This window comes from Ambystoma mexicanum, chromosome 4p (genome assembly GCF_040938575.1).
Source record: "Ambystoma mexicanum isolate Mex_15411 chromosome 4p, UKY_AmexF1_1, whole genome shotgun sequence".
NCBI classification, from domain to species: domain Eukaryota; kingdom Metazoa; phylum Chordata; class Amphibia; order Caudata; family Ambystomatidae; genus Ambystoma; species Ambystoma mexicanum.
Window position 1 is genome coordinate 293925895 of NC_090927.1, and position 17036 is coordinate 293942930.

A 17036-nucleotide genomic window follows, 5' to 3' on the forward strand; every position below is an offset into this window, starting at 1 on the left:
GAACAAGGAGAAGACCTTCAAATCTGGCCCCTGTTTTGCATCATCAGCCATCCAGCCCGGTGACGGTAAGAGGAAATAGGTGTGAAGTGGGGAAGCTAAAAGAGAGTCCTGGTAGCAAAATTAAGGATTTTATCAAGAGGACCAAAATCATAGTTGGGGAGACAAAAGAGGCAGAGGCGTAGCCAGGATTGTCTAATAAGTGGGACATGAAGTTTCTGTAGTCGGGCCCATCACAGTGACATTAATACCTATAAATTACCACACAGCGCCGCTGAGTGGGTGTTAATAGTTTTTGGGTGGGCCATGCCTACTCAAGCCTTACCCACTCTATGCCACGGCAAAGAGTGTGCTGGCACAGTATTCCGGTTTAGAGAAGACGAGATTGGTTAAGAGATACTTGGCAGTGCTGAAAGGAAGCAAGTGCATGATATGTCTAATATGTTGGAGGTTGAGGTGAGCCCCATTGCAGTTTGAGAGATGAAAGTAGAAAATGTGTGACAGGAGTCATAGATTACACTGTGGTTTCTAGCTGAAGAGGTGTGTCAGTTGGGACCTGGACAGGCAGGGCATGTCAGAGTGTGAGAGGGAGTATTTGGCACAAAGAAGAGCACCTTTGTTTTAACATTAGAGGTTGCAAAGGCAACCACTATTTAATGACAGTAAGACAGTTTGACATATTGATAGATACATCAGAGTTCACGAAAAGAGTAGAAGCTGCGGGTCTTGTCTGCAAAGAGTTGGTACGAGAACCTATAGTGAGAGAATAGTGCCCCAAGAGCAGAGGAGTAAGTATAATGTAAATAGGAGAGGACCCCAGACAGAGCCTTGTGGAACACCAGTAGTTAGAGGAGTGAGTTGAGAGGTGTTGTTGTTCCAGGTGACAGAGATGACAGGGCTCGGTTGCAATAACATTGGATGATGCTGCCATTGAAAATACTGCTCTAGTTCAGATGTAATGGGACAGTGAAAGTCGCACTGCATCACAGAGCAGCTGGTGTTGGGGCTTTGGAGCCTCTTTGCTATCTACTTTAAACATACTGTGCAATGCAACACAGAAATAAAAACAATATGCATCAATCTATATGTAAAGAAAAGAAGCAATGGTCTCCCCGACTTGCACCGTGTTACTAGATTCTACAAAATGGCCGACACTATCCCAGGGCTTTTACCTCGATACAGTAGTTATGCATCAGAGAGCAGCTGATTGGCACCAAAGCTTCTCTACATGCTGTTCTCTTGGGCCAGACTAAAAAAGACAGATAACAGGCCTTCTTTTACTATGCACCCAGAAAATGGAAACACATGTCAAAACATTTCAGCACACTTTAATAACATTTTAACAGACTTTAACTACCCCTGAATGCCAAGATTTAAAAACTTGCCTCAGGCATGAGGCATGCCAGACCATCACAAGTTGGAAGCTTGCCAGGGCTGACCCAATCCTTCTTACTATCGAGGTAAATATATTGAATATAATTAATCAAATCATTATAACAGTTATTATTAAAGCCTTTAGAAGCAGTCAGAACCAAACATGAAGCTTTATATGCATGCCTAGCCCTCTGTTTACATGCTCTCCTATCTTGCTCTATACACATGTCTGCACATACCCACAAGTATCATTTTCAATATAAATGTACTTTTTCAAGGGGCAAGCAACATATCTTGGTTCGTTTTGCAACTTTAACACAGCTGGCATTTGCAAAACTCTATATCGAATTGTTTCAATGCGGTGCTTTTTCATTACAACAGCAACAGCTATTAGTTTACATTTTGTCAAATTATTCATGAGAAAACTGCATTAGGTAGTGCTGCTCTAATAGCCAGTATTATCAGCAAAGTGTGCGATGTGTATTTAAGTGGCCACTTCTGTTACCTTGATCATTGCTGCATTAATACCAATAACACTTCCCAGTGGCTTTATGGCAATGTATTCCAGGATCACGACAATGTGAACAAATAAACATGTTGACGTACAGCAAATGTCCGCGTGTTCTGCGATCAAATGCATAATGAACTCGGATGCACTGTTCAGTCGAAGTGTCATGCATCCTCCTAGCTCATTCTCCATTAACTCTGACCGCAACGATAATGGCATATATTTCAGGCTGCAGAGGAGAGAACACACCAAACGAGTCTTGAAACATTCGGCTGCAAAATTGGAAAATAAAGAACACTTAGTCCCAATGTCTCAGATGCTCGGTAAAGAGCAGGCAGACGGAAATGAGATTGCACGGAAAAACTGCCAGCAAGAATCATTAAAGTTCTCATGTTTAACTCATCAGCAGCAGCAGCAGCAGCCGATCAATGGCACTTGTGCAAATGAGTTTACAAAGCAGAGGGGGCGTCAAGAGGTGAGATGACAGGGGCGCGGGCGGGGCTGTGCACAGCTGGCTGCAGAACCAATGTTACAGAATCATGGTCTACATAATTCAATGACACGTGAGAGCTGAATGAGTGAAGGGGAGTATGCATTTTTTGACCACGGTCTCATTTTCTTGACTTTTCTGCACCATCCATGGAAATTCTCTTCTTCGTTGCACTATGTTGTTCCATTGCCATTGTTGCCCTCTTGACCATTACCTTAGTCTGTTTATGTTGTATGCCTCTAGCGTTGGTGTGCTTTAATGCGCATCCAGGTTAAAGCAAACATTTGAAGTCTTGTTATGTGGCTAGATGGGCGTCTGTTGTTGCAGCCGGTCTGGTTACATCTTCTAAATCGTGTGTCATTCATTTTTTACTGCAAAAACAAAAGAGGTGATGGCTGAAAGGTTTAGAATGAACCTTAAGCCATGTCATCAATCTGGGCAACGCTTCACCTGCCAATCACTGCAGAAAGGGGAAAGGCCATATGCAAGTCAGGCTTGGTCCCACCCCAAAAGGGGCAGTCTAGCCCAAACTGTTTGGTCATATCCCTTCTGCACTAGACCACAAGCATCCTCAGACATGTTTTGTTCTCATTGGGCATCATCGGAGTGGTGTAACTCTGGTCGCTAGGCCAAGCCTGCACGAGGCGAGCATCTGGCCATGCCCGTCCCACACGGGGTGACTATAGCAAAACAAAAGAGGTGATGGATGAAGAAATTTTAATGAATCCTCATTTCTGGCATCCCTCTGGGCAATCCTCAAGGCTACTGTTCTTCACCTACCAACAACACTTATCATGGAAACATGATAAGTATCATGCAAACATGATAAGTATTGTTATGTGGTGTAAAGTGTGTAAAGTATACAACAGTGTTCAGCAGGAGTAAGCAGGGACTAATAGAAGAGCGGATACGAAGAAAGAGGACAGACGCCACCTCTTTTGGGGATATGGCTGGAGCTGCCTGGGAGCCATGTTAAATCAGGCAGGTGAGTGTAAACCGCACAGTGTCAAACAGCGGGGATATCTCACGGGCCCATGGCTCTGACTCTGATTTGGAGGTTCACTTTGACTCTGCATCCCAGATGGGGGACCTTGCTTTATATCGGGGTCTATGAGTGGGGGGGGTGGGGCTGCCTTGCGGGCAAGTGCTCACTGCCACTCCTCATGCCCCCTCGAGGGGGATGGTCAAATAACTTGCGTCCATGGCTCATCGCAAACATATTGCAGAAGTTTCTGCTCACTTGGGGGGCGACAAACGACTAAATATACCAAATATAGATAATTTGCCTGCACTTTCAAATGACTGCTTACATGATGATTCTATGTCTTTGCTGGAAGGTAGGCCCTCGATTTCTGAATCTAAGTCAGTGGTGCAATTCAGCAGAGGAGATTAGCTGTAACATCAGCACAAATTTCAGTGTGACAGAGGAAGCGCCTGCCAGTGCGGACAACGCACTAACCCCCTGGAGGAGAGGGGTGACAAGTGCCCGAAATCTGCACAGGGAATGAATTTTTTGAAAGGAGAAAAAATCCAATACTGGTCCTTTGCAGAGTCCCCGTAATACAACAGTGAATAACGCCAACAACAACTTTTGGTTTCATTCCAGTGATAGTAGGAAGGCCTTGCAGCTTTCCTCTTCATTTGGCTTGACTTCTGGCAGGACAATCGCCCTGAGGTGTATACCCGAAAACAAGGAGGTGGAAAGCAATGTTTTTAGTGGCAGCGATTCCATCAGGAAAATAGATCCAACTGAAGGAAATTCCCAAACCAGAAGATACTGCACTGCAAGTAAGCCAACCTGGCAGCCCTCTGGTCTTACTCCAAGTAACCTGTTAGCGAATCAGCATTTTTTCTACAGGCAATCGGCACAGAGGTCAATCCCCAAAAGCTCACACCCTAATTACCATGCTCGGAGGTGTGTGAGGCATCGGATGGTGCACTACTTCAGAGCATTGTAAACATGGAGGCAGACAATTTGATTGCACCACAGACCCGTCAAAGCATTTCCAAATGTGGTGTTAAGGATGCTAAATTGACGTAAGGGGAAGATGCCTTATCCTTGGCTGCTATAGGAACGAGAGATATCACAGTGACTAGTCTTCTTGAGGAGTGTATGGAAGATACGCGCTGTCAGGTAGTAAACAACTGGTTTTTCATCTGGCCAAGTAACGGCTAAAATCCCTTTGTTAGCCTCTATGCCACCTCAGAAAAATAGCAAGCGTCCTCGTTTTTGTTCCCCCTTTGGGGAGGAGAGGAGGGTCTAGTGCCTGGAAGAGGTCGGGCAAAAGACTAACGAGTCTGGCTCTGGCCCGGTAAGGATGCCCGAATTTGTGGATAAATCCACCCTAAAAGCCGCCGATGAGCCATCCTCAGGTTTGGATAGCAACATGATAGCGGCTTTATCGGTCACGGCCCCTTTCGTGAAGCTATATGAGACTGTGAGCGACCAATTGAAAGACAACACAATGGTTCTTGCTATGCTGCATTGACATGATATTGTATTTGTATCACACTCATACACAAGTGTTTCAGAGCATGACGAGGCAAGAGAAGAGGACAAAAAACAATCTTAATAGGCCCAGTGGCATTGATAATGCGCAAGTGCAGGAGGGAGAGAAGGGGGAAAAGGCAAGGGGGAGGGGAGGAGTGGAACGTGCTGAACACGGGATAAAACCACCAGTTAGTGCAGCCAGCAGGTGGCAAGGTTAGAGCACCGACAAGGGGTGTCTAATACGTGCAGGTAAGGGGACTGTAGGGTTGCCTGTACATACCCAAGTGCAAGGGTTGCCAGGAGGCAGTGCGGGTGTGTGGCTGGGTGGGCATGGATCTAGCCCCTGAAAATCAGAGGAGAAGCAGGGGAGAGGAAGAGCAAAAACAGAAGTAAAGAGGAACGTCTTGAGGTTCTTGCGGAATTGAAGATGGTTCTCCTCAAGTTTCAGAAAGACAGGGAGGCTGTTCCAGGGGGAGGCCCCAGCCAAGGAAAGAGATCAACCCGCAACTTGTTGCTTGGAGAAACAACTGAACTGAGGAGTGAAAAGCTCGACTAGGAAGGTATTTAAGGAGGAAGAGTTGAAGGTATTGTGGACACAAGCCCCAGAAAGCCATGTGGACAATGCAAAGGTTCTTGAATTTAAGTCTTGAATTTAATCCTTGCTGCCAATGGGAGCCAATGTAGGGATTTCAGGGCTGGAGAGATAAGATCCCAGGGTTTGAGGCCAAGGACAAGTCTTGCAGTCCTGTTCTGGATGAGTTGCAGAGGGTGGATAGTTGAAGCAGGGAGATTTAGAAAGATGCTGTTGCAGTAGTCCATCCTTGAGAGAACCAGAGCTCTGTAGACAGTGAGCTTCTGGGGCGGGGGATAGAAAGGGAAGAATACCTCTGAGGAGGTGCAGTTGGTAGTTTGATTTCTTCGAAACGTCAGAGATGTGAGGAGAAAAGGAGAGTGTGGATTCAAAGATGATGCCGAGGTTCTTAGCCTCACAGGTGGGAGCAGGAAGAGGGCCAAGAGAAGCCGGCCACAGAGTGATAGGAAAGGAAGGTGATCATCTTTGTCGAAGTTTTTATCACGGTGATTCAAGAAAATCTGGATAAACATTCGGCACAGACTGCAAATATCCTCCATAGTATTTTGGACCCCATCATCCAAGCAAAAGCCAAAAGACAAATGGAAAGACTGTCAACCTCTACAGCTCCATTGCAAGAACCTCATGTGAATTGGAATATGGAAGGCCCCACCGCTGCACCCCTTGATTAATCTGTATTGAAAGTAGTTTCTGTGAATACAGGGGAAAAAGACATGGCTTCCAAGCGACTATAGTGCTGCTATTCAGGCCCCCTCTGGGCGCACTCCTGGGGGAAATCCAATGGGAAAAGACATTTGCCAGAAGGATCGCAAAGTGTGACATGATCATATACTAATCAAAATAACTATTCAAGATGTTGATGATGACGGGCTTGAGGTTGTGATCACATCGACTATGTTGGAGACAGAAGTGCCCACACCTGCTCTCATAGCATCCACTAAAAAGACAAAAAACTATGATCTGTTTGCTAGGAACATACCAGAAGCAAACAAATTAGGGTTGAAGGAATCATCAATGGTGACCCCTGATGTGTCTGTAACAAAGAAGAGTGAGCATAGGAAGATATTAAAGACAAAAGTGTATTTAAGAAAAAGAATTAAGAATACATTACTTCTACTTAAACGAAGATCTGATATTGGCAAATCTTTTGTCAAAAACTTGACGCTACCGGCAAAGACAGTCGACATTAACAAGAAAGTAACTTTGAGATCTACATCCCCAAATCGCCTATGAAGATGGTTGAACCTTGCCTCATTGATGATGACATAGAGTCTTTGCTACCTGGCAGCCCAGACTCGATTGTAGATCTTATGAAACTAGCAACTTACTCTATATCCGGCAATGAGGACCATGAAGAGACAAACATCAGACATATGGCTATTAGCAATCCTACACTGGATGATGCTACTGGGAGATCGGTTAAGTTATAGGGGCAAGTACAGTCAAGTATAGTCAACAAATCCACCAAAGGCCTTAAAACTGAAGGAGGTGACACTACCTCAAGTGAATCATCAAGAGATAGACACAGATCAAGAGAAAGCAAATCCCTGGCCCAACTCACGAGAAAAAATTTGACATAGTCCATGCCCTGTTAAGACGGATGTGCTACCTGTCAGAATGGCAACAACACGATATGTATCCTTTAAGGATAAAGACCAGAAGGGAGATTTGAAATCTCTCAACCCTGTAACTCCTATTTTCTAAATGCTGGAGGAACAGAGAAGATCTCTAATTCAAACAGTACCCAACTAAAGAAGCCTCTTGGAAACATGACATTGAGATAAAAGTAGTAATAATAGCTCTAAGTCTTGGAAAGGCTGCTTCACATAAATAATGGTCTGATTATGAACCAGGCAAATGTCTTTAGGTTGTTACATCATTTTCCGAACCTAAAAGCAATCACCCATGCACTTGAAAACTATTGACTAAGAGTGTTTTGATTGGATGATTCTTCACTTGCCCTCGAGATCTGTAAAAACCTAACTATTAGACGAAGCGCCTGGATTCTGAATTTGAGGATGACCTTTTATCTAAGGTAACTAACTACGAGGGAGGGGGTGAAGTGTAACAACCCACGATTGGACAGTGATAAGCCTAGAAGGGGCAAGGAGAGCGTAACATCATCATATAAGAATACATCAGAAAGGTTGCAGGCAGGGTTTGCCAAAGTGAATCATTGGGGAGGTGGTATTAAGACAGGAGAGCCGCTGCTCCCAATAACTTTGGAGAATGATGGAGACCCTCTGGAAATTTTGAAACAGATTGTCCTGAAGAAGAAAATTGGAGCTGGTTGGCAGGGGCACTGGCTTCTAGACCTAATAGAACATAACAGCTCAAGAAATCAGATCCCACACAGCTAATCATAGGATGTTGGAACACGAGAGGCTTTAAACATCTGTTTGCCCATGAGGACATTGATCGTGATGGCCTCGACATCCTTTGCCATCAGGAGACGTGGATGAGGAGGGTGCCTGTATTTGAAGGTTCGACTGTCTACTTTAATCCGGCAGTGAAAGGAGAGAAAGGGAGGACTATGGCTGGCCTCCTCGTTGTTGTCAAGCATGATGCTAATCTGGAAGTTTGGTCAGCTGTGAACATCAAACCTTACATTTAGATGCTCATGATGGTGATGAGGGGTGGTCAGTTTTCCTCTTCTAAAAAATGGATCTTATTTAACCTCTATTGGAACAACTCTACCCACGAGTGTGCTCAATTCTCTCAAGCCATGATGGACCTCGTGGATGAGACACTGGAAAATTGGTCAGACCCTTACATTGTAATCTGCAAAGATTTAAATTTACACTGCTTCAACAAACAGAAATGCGTAATTGAAGACACAAGGCCTGTATCAACAGAAGCTGAACTTAGAAGCCTATGGTGGCATGACAATCTGCTACTAAGAAACATCCACATGCTCAATGGTTTCACTCAGGGTGATATTCCACCAGGTGTCACCTGGGGCAAGGGTATGGAGGGGAAAACCCTAGACTACTTATTTGCCTCAGAAAACATGTTAGGTCGACTGCAACAGCTAATGGTTGTACCTACAAATCAGAGTGATCACAGAATGTTAAAGTTAGTCTGTTGGTCCAAGCCCACAGAAAGTTCTGCCCACTACCCAATGCCTCTGAATGTAAACATGGGGCAAAATTGATATTTTGATTAGGAGACCTGAAAATAAAGAGTATATGGACCGATCCTTGTCCACAAAGCCTGCTATGGACTTTTGTTAATTGATGTGGGACTTTGTTGAACATAAAAATGAATTCTCAAGGTCATCATTCACGTCTGTGCACAGTTTTGACAAAATACTAGTCACCAAAAAGAAATTCTTAAACAGCAAACTAAGTGGTTTGTGCATATAAACAGGTGCTCATACATCAAGATGCAGAAAATATGCTTAAGAGCATTGAGGCCAAAAACACATCCCAGATCAGGCAGTGGATGAACGGAGTCAACTCCCAACAGGCGGCGCTCATTTTCAATGCATTATCTGCCAGAAACTGGGAAGAACACTTTTTGGCACGGTTTCAGATGGAGCAGCCTATTTTGGATAAGAGATGTTTCCTAAAGAGTGGAGGCTGGACCTTTAAAACAACAAGAGAATAAATCCTTCATCTCATAAACAAAGCTAGCAACTCCAGGGCCTCAGGCCCTGGATGTCTAACGCTATGCTTAAAAGGAAGCCGGAGCAGTGGGCCTCCTTCCTGTGGGTCCTTTTCGACCAAATCAAAATAATTAAGAAAGTACCGGCCTCATGGAAAACATAAATTATTGTCCCCATTTTTAAAAAGGGTGACAGGACTATTCCATTCAGCTATAAACCGATTGCGCTGCTGGATGTGGTGGGGAAGATCTTTGCCTCTCGAATGCTGCAAGGTCTACAAACTGGAGTATGGAAGTGGTACAGCACAACATCAGACAATAGGGCTTTGTGAAAGGAGTGGGTACGGCTCTTAATATCTTCCTGTTAAATATCTTGAAAAGCCATACAAAGGAGAAGAAAGGCACTACATTATATCTAGCCTTCATACACCTTGCACAGGTCTTCGACACAATTGACCGAAACAAACTATGGTCTAAACTGGAGAGATGGAGCTGCTTCGAAGACCTATTAGAAGCCATCAAAGATCTCTACTCCGAGACCTTGTTGCAAGTAAAACTGGATGGAAAAGGCTTGCTTTCTATCTCAATTCCAACTATGAAAGGAATAAAGCAAGGCTGTTCCCTGGCCCTCAGATCTTCAATATGTTTATCTCTGACATCAATAAGGCATTAATGGGCCTAAGAAGCTTTCCCCCCAAAAACTAGCAGGCTTCTCTTTGGATAGTCTTCTTTATGCAGACGACCTGGTTCTTATTGACCAGAAAATGTTCTGCCAAGTGACAGCTACCCATCAGGTCATAGGTTGCTTAGAGAGGGGACAAAATTCTCTCTCGTTGTAATGACTCAAGCGCCTTGTAACTGACATGAATGGTGCAGGGGCATTGGGATTTACATATGCTTCCTGAAGTAAAAAAGCGCATAATTGAACACAGATCATGCATCAGAACCAAGAAAATAACAGCACCAATGGTCCCTCATTTCTTGGCAGAAGGCCACACAGCCGAGTCCTTCAAATGGACTATCCTTGAAAAAATCAATCGGCCAAAGAGGGGAGGAAACTATCATGCCATGTTGTTCACACAAGAACAGAAGTGGATTTTCCGCCTGAACACATGCAATCGAGGCCTCAATGAAGCAATGCAGTGGAAAGAGCTTGCAGTGCTGGAGTACTAAACCACCTGGGGCTGCATACATTACACCAACTGAGGAACTTTTTTTATGTCAGCTTGATGTGCATCTAAGTGACGTAGTGGCATGAGATTGCAGTTCTGCAGCACCAAACTTCTTGATGAGAATTTCTTGATGTTAACTGGATGTGCACTTAAGTGACAAAGTGGAATGAGCTTGCAGTTTTGCAGCACCAAACCATCTGGTGCCACATATACTGCACTAACTGTGGAACTTGTTTGATGTTGAATGTATGTGCATTTAATTAAGAACGCAACGTTTGTAAGTTGTCTCCAGATGTATCAGCGCTAATAGCATCCTTTTCCTATTGTATCTTTGGGCCTTAGCCTACTTCAACGGGCGCACACAACAACACTGCCTGACATATGGACATCTGTCTTTTCTAGACATGTCGACTTTTGGGTCCACCTGGGTGTCCTTGCCCACACAAAAGTCCCGTAACCCTCAGTTGCGGACTAATAAGTACGACACCCACCCAGACACTCGTGCCAGTGTTTTTCCTCCGTCCCCCTCCCTTTTCCCTTTCCCCACACCCCCTGCCCTCAACCCCCCCTGTTTTCACGCTAACCCCCCCAACCTCCCCCACCCCGTAGTCTGCCATCCCTGGAGCCGCCCTCTTCACACACACCAATCGGGCTCCACCCACCCTGAATGGCAGCACTAACCACGAATGACAGTTGTCTTTCACCCGGCCCACGCCCCCCGCAGTCTCTTCGTTCGCACACACCCGCGGCAACATCCCCCGCCATTGGATGCTGTCGGCTGTGATGCGTCCACACACACCCCCAAGCCCGGAGATCCCATTGGACCGTGCCGGGCGCCTAGCCACGCCCCCCCTTGACGCATCATACACGGAAGTAGTACATATTGCTTCTCGCTTCCCTCGTGCTCGGAAGCTGATGCATCACTCCACAGCCTTTGCCGCTCCCACTTACACACCCGGCAAGATTCTCTTTTCATTCAAGCACCAGCAGAGCCAGCCCACCCGGACTGCTCGGCGGCTTCAACTAAACGTGCGCTTCTCCATTCTTTGCAGAATCAGCACCGCGGCATCCCTCCGTGTTTCAGAAGTCCTTTCACGGCTTCTGCAGCACGCAGATTTGCACTACACCAGGTAGGACCCCTCCGGTTCACCTGCCCACTATCACCCCTCCTCCATTCCATCACGCGCACCTGCCTCCGGTCACCTCTTTTCACTTCCACTTCCTGATCCCTCGTAGCACGCGTGACACCCCCTACTTGGAGGAGCCCAGTTCCGTTTGCCCTTTGAATCACCACCCGCTCCCTCCCCCACGTCCCTCACCCCGGTGTTTCTTGGCCACAGGGTTCTATTGTTTTTTTATCTGAGCCATAAACAAGTGGCCATGCTCCCGAATTCAAAGAGCACATGCACCTTGCAAAATAGCCATTTAGACATGATTGTATATGTTCTGCAATGGTTTGCAATGCAACACTGCAAATAGAGATTTCTCATGCCCTCTTTTGCAATGTTCATTATGTTTCCTAATACAGGATCCTGTGTAGCCTGCTTAGGCTGTGCACGCTGCCCTACTCCCAAGGATAGCGAGTCACTGCGCCATCATATGAAAAAATCTATTGTCCTGAAGAAGATGGTTTTCAATTATATATAACCATCAAAACCGGTCGACTTGACCTGTTGTGGCCCCTCCACAACATCGTATGATATCTCCGAAAAAAGGAGTTGATATCTAGACACTAAAGACCACGACCCAGCATCCAATGAGTTTCTAGCACCTCAAGTGCGGACACAGTGATTTTGTTTTCTCTGAACAAACTAGTTGTGTGATTACTCTGATCACCCTTTTTTTAGTGAATGTTTTTAAACGAGACAACCACCCACATAAAAAGGATTTCGAGACATTTGGGTTAATAAAGGAAGCATATGTAAATCCCAATGCCCCTGCACCATTCATGTCAGTTACAAGGCGCTTGAGTCATTACAACAAGAGATATTTTTTTCCCCTCTGTAAGCAACCTATGACCTGATGGGTGGCTGTCACTTAGCAAAACATTTTCCGATCTAGCGTCCCCCTTGGACTTCCGAAACTTGACTATTTATTGAAGGCAATCCCGCCCATTCAATATTTGTTTCCCCACACAACCGTCTTTTGTGTACCATTATACCCCTACGTTTAGGGATGACAATAAAATTTCTTTTTGCCTAAAGAGGCCCCAATTTGCCCTGTTGTTTATTCCTCTTATTGACCAGACCCAGGTCGGTTTAAAAAGACAAATGGATGCCCTGCAAGCCTATGTAAATGAAAAAGGATTGAAGATAAACACTAAGAAATCCTGCCTTCTGATTTTGGAAGCAGGGGGGCTGAGAGGGCAGAGGAAAGGCTCCTTGTATAAGAACGGTGAACATCTTTCTCAGGTGTGCTTGATGACTTACTTGGGGATGTACGTTAACAAGAGTCTTATGGATGACCCTATAATGTTAATCCTCAGGAGTAAGATGAAGATGATACCCTCCCAGGACAGGATCATCAAGAAACAATACTGCAAATACAGTTTGAGCCCTCTAATTCAATTCTACAAAATGAAGGTTGTACCGATGATCACCTTTGGTGAGGAAGCTTTCTTTGTCCTCCCTGCAACAACCTGGCCTTGTTTGGAGGGCTTATTTTGGAAAAGGGTCCTTAACCTGCCTCAGGGAATGCCCATTCAAATAGTGAGAACGTAGTTGGGACTGAATTCCCTGCACTCAATGGTGGTGTGAAAATCTTCAGCACTTTTTCAAAAGTGCAGAACACCATCCCCACAGAGAGGCTTTGAGCTTCTGCAGAAAGCGATCACGGATGGATATGAAGGTGTGCTGCGGGAATGGGTGAATATTTGCAGGGACATTTTAAAGAGCCTTGACACCACCGAAAAATCGCTGATTGTTAGGCAGAATTATATGCAGTACCCTTTGCGAACAACACACACAATTAAGACTAGAAGTGACAGTACAAATTCACCTTTGGTACAAGCATGTACTACACAGTAAAGTGGTAGCGATGGCTGAGCAGCCAGACTTATCTCAAGAGTAAGTGAGCAGTATCAATAGTTACACAAAGGACAGAAATTACTATGATTCAAACAAACACAGACTCAAGGTTTCTGAGTAAAAGAATATACATTTATTTACACATCAGTTATTAAACATTTCACTATTATCAAACAGTTGAAAATTCACTTTACTAATACACTACACCGCACCCAATAGATTCTGGACAAGTCAGGCTCAAAATGAAGTGTGAGCAAAATGGCACTCCAGCAATTTAAAAGGAAGGGAAAGACAAAGGTTAGGCAGAAATTGAGCAGCACCAACACGTTATTTAAGCAGGGCAATCTAGAAAAAAGAACTACAGTGAAATCAAATTCAAGGGACCTCGCCCAAAGTCAATGGAACAGAGTCTTTGCTCAAGATCACACAGATCAGGGTAGTTCACAGTTAAGTCTTTGCCAAGAGTTCAGAACAAAGTTGGCCAGATGAAAAGTTACTTTAAAGATTGGAGAAGGACAAGCCCTCAGATTGGCGAAAGGTTTCACACGCTTTCACCGCGGCTGGACGAAACAAACCACCAGATTTGAACAGTACCTAAAATGGATAAGAAGGCTGTAGCTGAGGCAGACGTTCCTGGCAGATCCTGCAGGCTCACGGCTCCTGTAGCGACTGTTGGACTGACACAAAGTAGGAAAACTGGAGGGTCTTGCACTGCTCAGGGAAGAATCCAGCAGCAGAGCAAAGCAACGAATAAAAGGTGCGCTCCTTAAAACGCAAGCAGAGTCTATTCCTCCTGGCTATCCGGTTCACTGTAGCTCTGCACAGCAAATTCGAACAGAGGAGGGAGGCCTGGCGAGCAATTTGGTGAACTGGTTGTTCCCATCAGCTCAAGGGAAGAAGATTCTTTGCAGATCTTCCCCGTCGTTGGAGTATGAAGATTCAGACCTGCAGCAGGGCTTCAGCGGGTGGTTCAGTCGTTGCAGGGGTCCTCTTCTGTCAGCTCCTCTTCGGTTCTCTCGTTCCAGTGGCGACTCTGACTTCCAAACCCAAGAGACCTGCTTTTTATGCAGTTTTCCCCCATTCACACAGCCTGGCTATCAATCACACAGCAGGGTGGCTGTCCCGCCAGGACAGTCACCTCAGCCAATCATGCTGGAGCGAGACATGGGTCTCCAAGGAGACCCTGTGCAGGGAGTCTCAAACCCCTTCCTCACATCCTGTCCCCCTCAGACATTCAGGTGCCTAAGGTTTGGCAAACAGAGAAAGACACGAGAAAGACTTTTACAAAAAGAAATGGTGACTAAACCCAGCCGGAACCGTACAAAAATCTATATGGACCAGCGGGTTTAAGTTTGAGGCTGCTAAGATAGCCTAAAACACTACCAGGGCTATTTAAGATAACCGCGGTAGGAGATATAGGGTAGTTAGCACTGCCACCAGCCAAGTCTTAATGAAAAGTTCCACAGTTTCGCTGCTAGTATGGGGAAGCTGCTCCCTCCTGCTTTCTGTAGTTTAAAATTTGGGATTTTGAGGCAGTGTGACTGAGGCGTTCTAGTAGGTCTGTCTGAGAAGTTTTTGACAAATTTGCAAGCTAGATATTCTGGGGCTGAGTTGGCTAGGCATTTGTGCGAGAGTGTTAACGCTTTAAAAGCATTTCTGTACTTAATAGATAGCCACTGTGCATTTCGCCTTGCCGCCAATATGTGAGTTGTTTTGTACATTGTGCAATTTCTTTAATTTATGTGTTTTGGTCCCTAAGTACAAAGCGTGACATTAATCTAATTTTGATAGGATGAGCTCTCTGGCTAAGGTGATGCGACTAGTTGATGACAGGAAGGGTCTGCAGGCATTTATAAATTTGCAGGTGTGGGCAGACCTGTTGCATCGACTTGTTTAGTCAGTGTTAGTGAGGAATCAAGATTTTTTTTTTGTGTTTTGACACAACAATGTGAGTACCATCTATGATGAAGGATTTAAATTGCCTGTATAATTTGTTTAGCCTGGACTGAAAGCCCAGGAGGAGAAGCTCAGTCTTATCATCATTTAAGCAGAGGCCATGTGTGGGGTGAAGGATATGATGTGGTGGTCTGACCAAGCACAAGGTGTATTGGCAAGTACATTGGTGCAACAGTTAAGGTGAGCGATCCAATCTAAGGTTCTCCCTTTGATGTGCGTTGGCGAGGTAATGCAGTGTGTGAAGACTAATTACGTGATAGTATTAGCCAAGGCTGATGCATGGTCATCAGTTGTGTCAAAGAAGCCTAGGTTAAGGTCTCCGAGAAGCATGATTTGGGACTCAGGTTTAGTGTTGGAGAAGAGGAGCTGTGCTATATCTTCCTCAAATGTAGAGATGGGGCCTGGTGGTCTGTATAATAGATGGATGGTGACTGTGCGAGGGATAGCTTAATGGATAATAGTTCTCCAGATGGTAGCAAAAGATTTGGTAGAACTCTGATACCTAGTTGTTTTTTGGCAATAAATGCAACTCCTCCGCTTTTGGAGGATTCTCTGTCAAGTCTGATGATGGTATATTTATCTGGAATGACCAGGGATAGAGCCGGTCCTTAGGCTGTGTGGATCCAGGTTTCTGTTTCGGCTAGGAAGTCAAGCTCATTAGAGATGATCAAGCCAGCGATATCGAGTGCATGAGCTGTGAGGGATCTCGCATTAATCAGTGCTCCTTTGATGAGTACCTTCTTGTTAGGTGTGGTGAGGTTGTCGAGGCTGTGTGAGGCTTTAGCGGCTAGGATATTTGTCTCTATGCATGTGTTGGGTTGTGCCTCTGGGTTTCCCAGCGGGAGAGTCTTGAGGGTTAATTTGCTTGTACTCTGCTTCGGTAGTATGCAAGGGGTCTTAAGTCTGGTTCCAAGTCTGAGATTCCTGACTGCAGTGGAACAAGGTTGGTTAGGTGTAGGTCTGGAGGCAAATCGCTCAATCCATTGTGCAGGTGTGAGATGAGGGATATTGTTGTCTGGTGGCATCGTGGTCAGTTCAGTGGGTGTGGGATGTAAAGGTCCAAATTGCAGAGTAGGCAACAATCTTGTGGATAATATAGTCTTGTAGTGGGGCAGTAGGGTAGGTATGGTTAGGGGGATATGAAGTTTGTTTGGCTTGGAGAGGAGGGCCTTAGATAGTTGTGGAGTGGTCAGTCTCATCGCTTTAGCATTGTTGTTTAAAGGCATTATGTATGTGGTGGCAATATTAAGTAGAGTTAGCCTCCAGGTGAGGATAAGAAAATGTACATGCATGATTTTCTGGTCTAGGGCTAGTTAAGCAGCATCTGAGTGTAAATCTTTTCTGTACTCAGGCTTGTTAATTTTATTGATCAATTAGCGTAATCTGAGGAGACTCATTGTAGATGAAGTAAACTGATGTTTGGAGTGGGTAAGGTGCAACCCTATTCTACAAATGCAAGAACGATTTGAATTGGCAAGATTGCATCTGTGGCATTAATGATAAATTACCCAGTGGGATGCTAGCAAGTGGTGCATTTAGCAGAGATCAGTAGGCAACGTAGCCGGCTAGACTGGCAGCATGTAATAGTAAAAGGAGTGCAGATTGAAGGCCTACTAACATCATCATATAGTTCAGGCAGTGGTGTAGTATTCTGACGTAAGGTCATGTTAGAGAAATAAATAAGGCATGTGCCCTAGCGATGCATCGAGGAGGTGAGGGCAGAGGATCATATGGCTGACTGGCCTAGCAAATCACATAGCTGATAGGTGGGACGGTGATCTAGCATAACAAAGTGTAGGCGCGCTATTTAAATGGTGGCCTCGA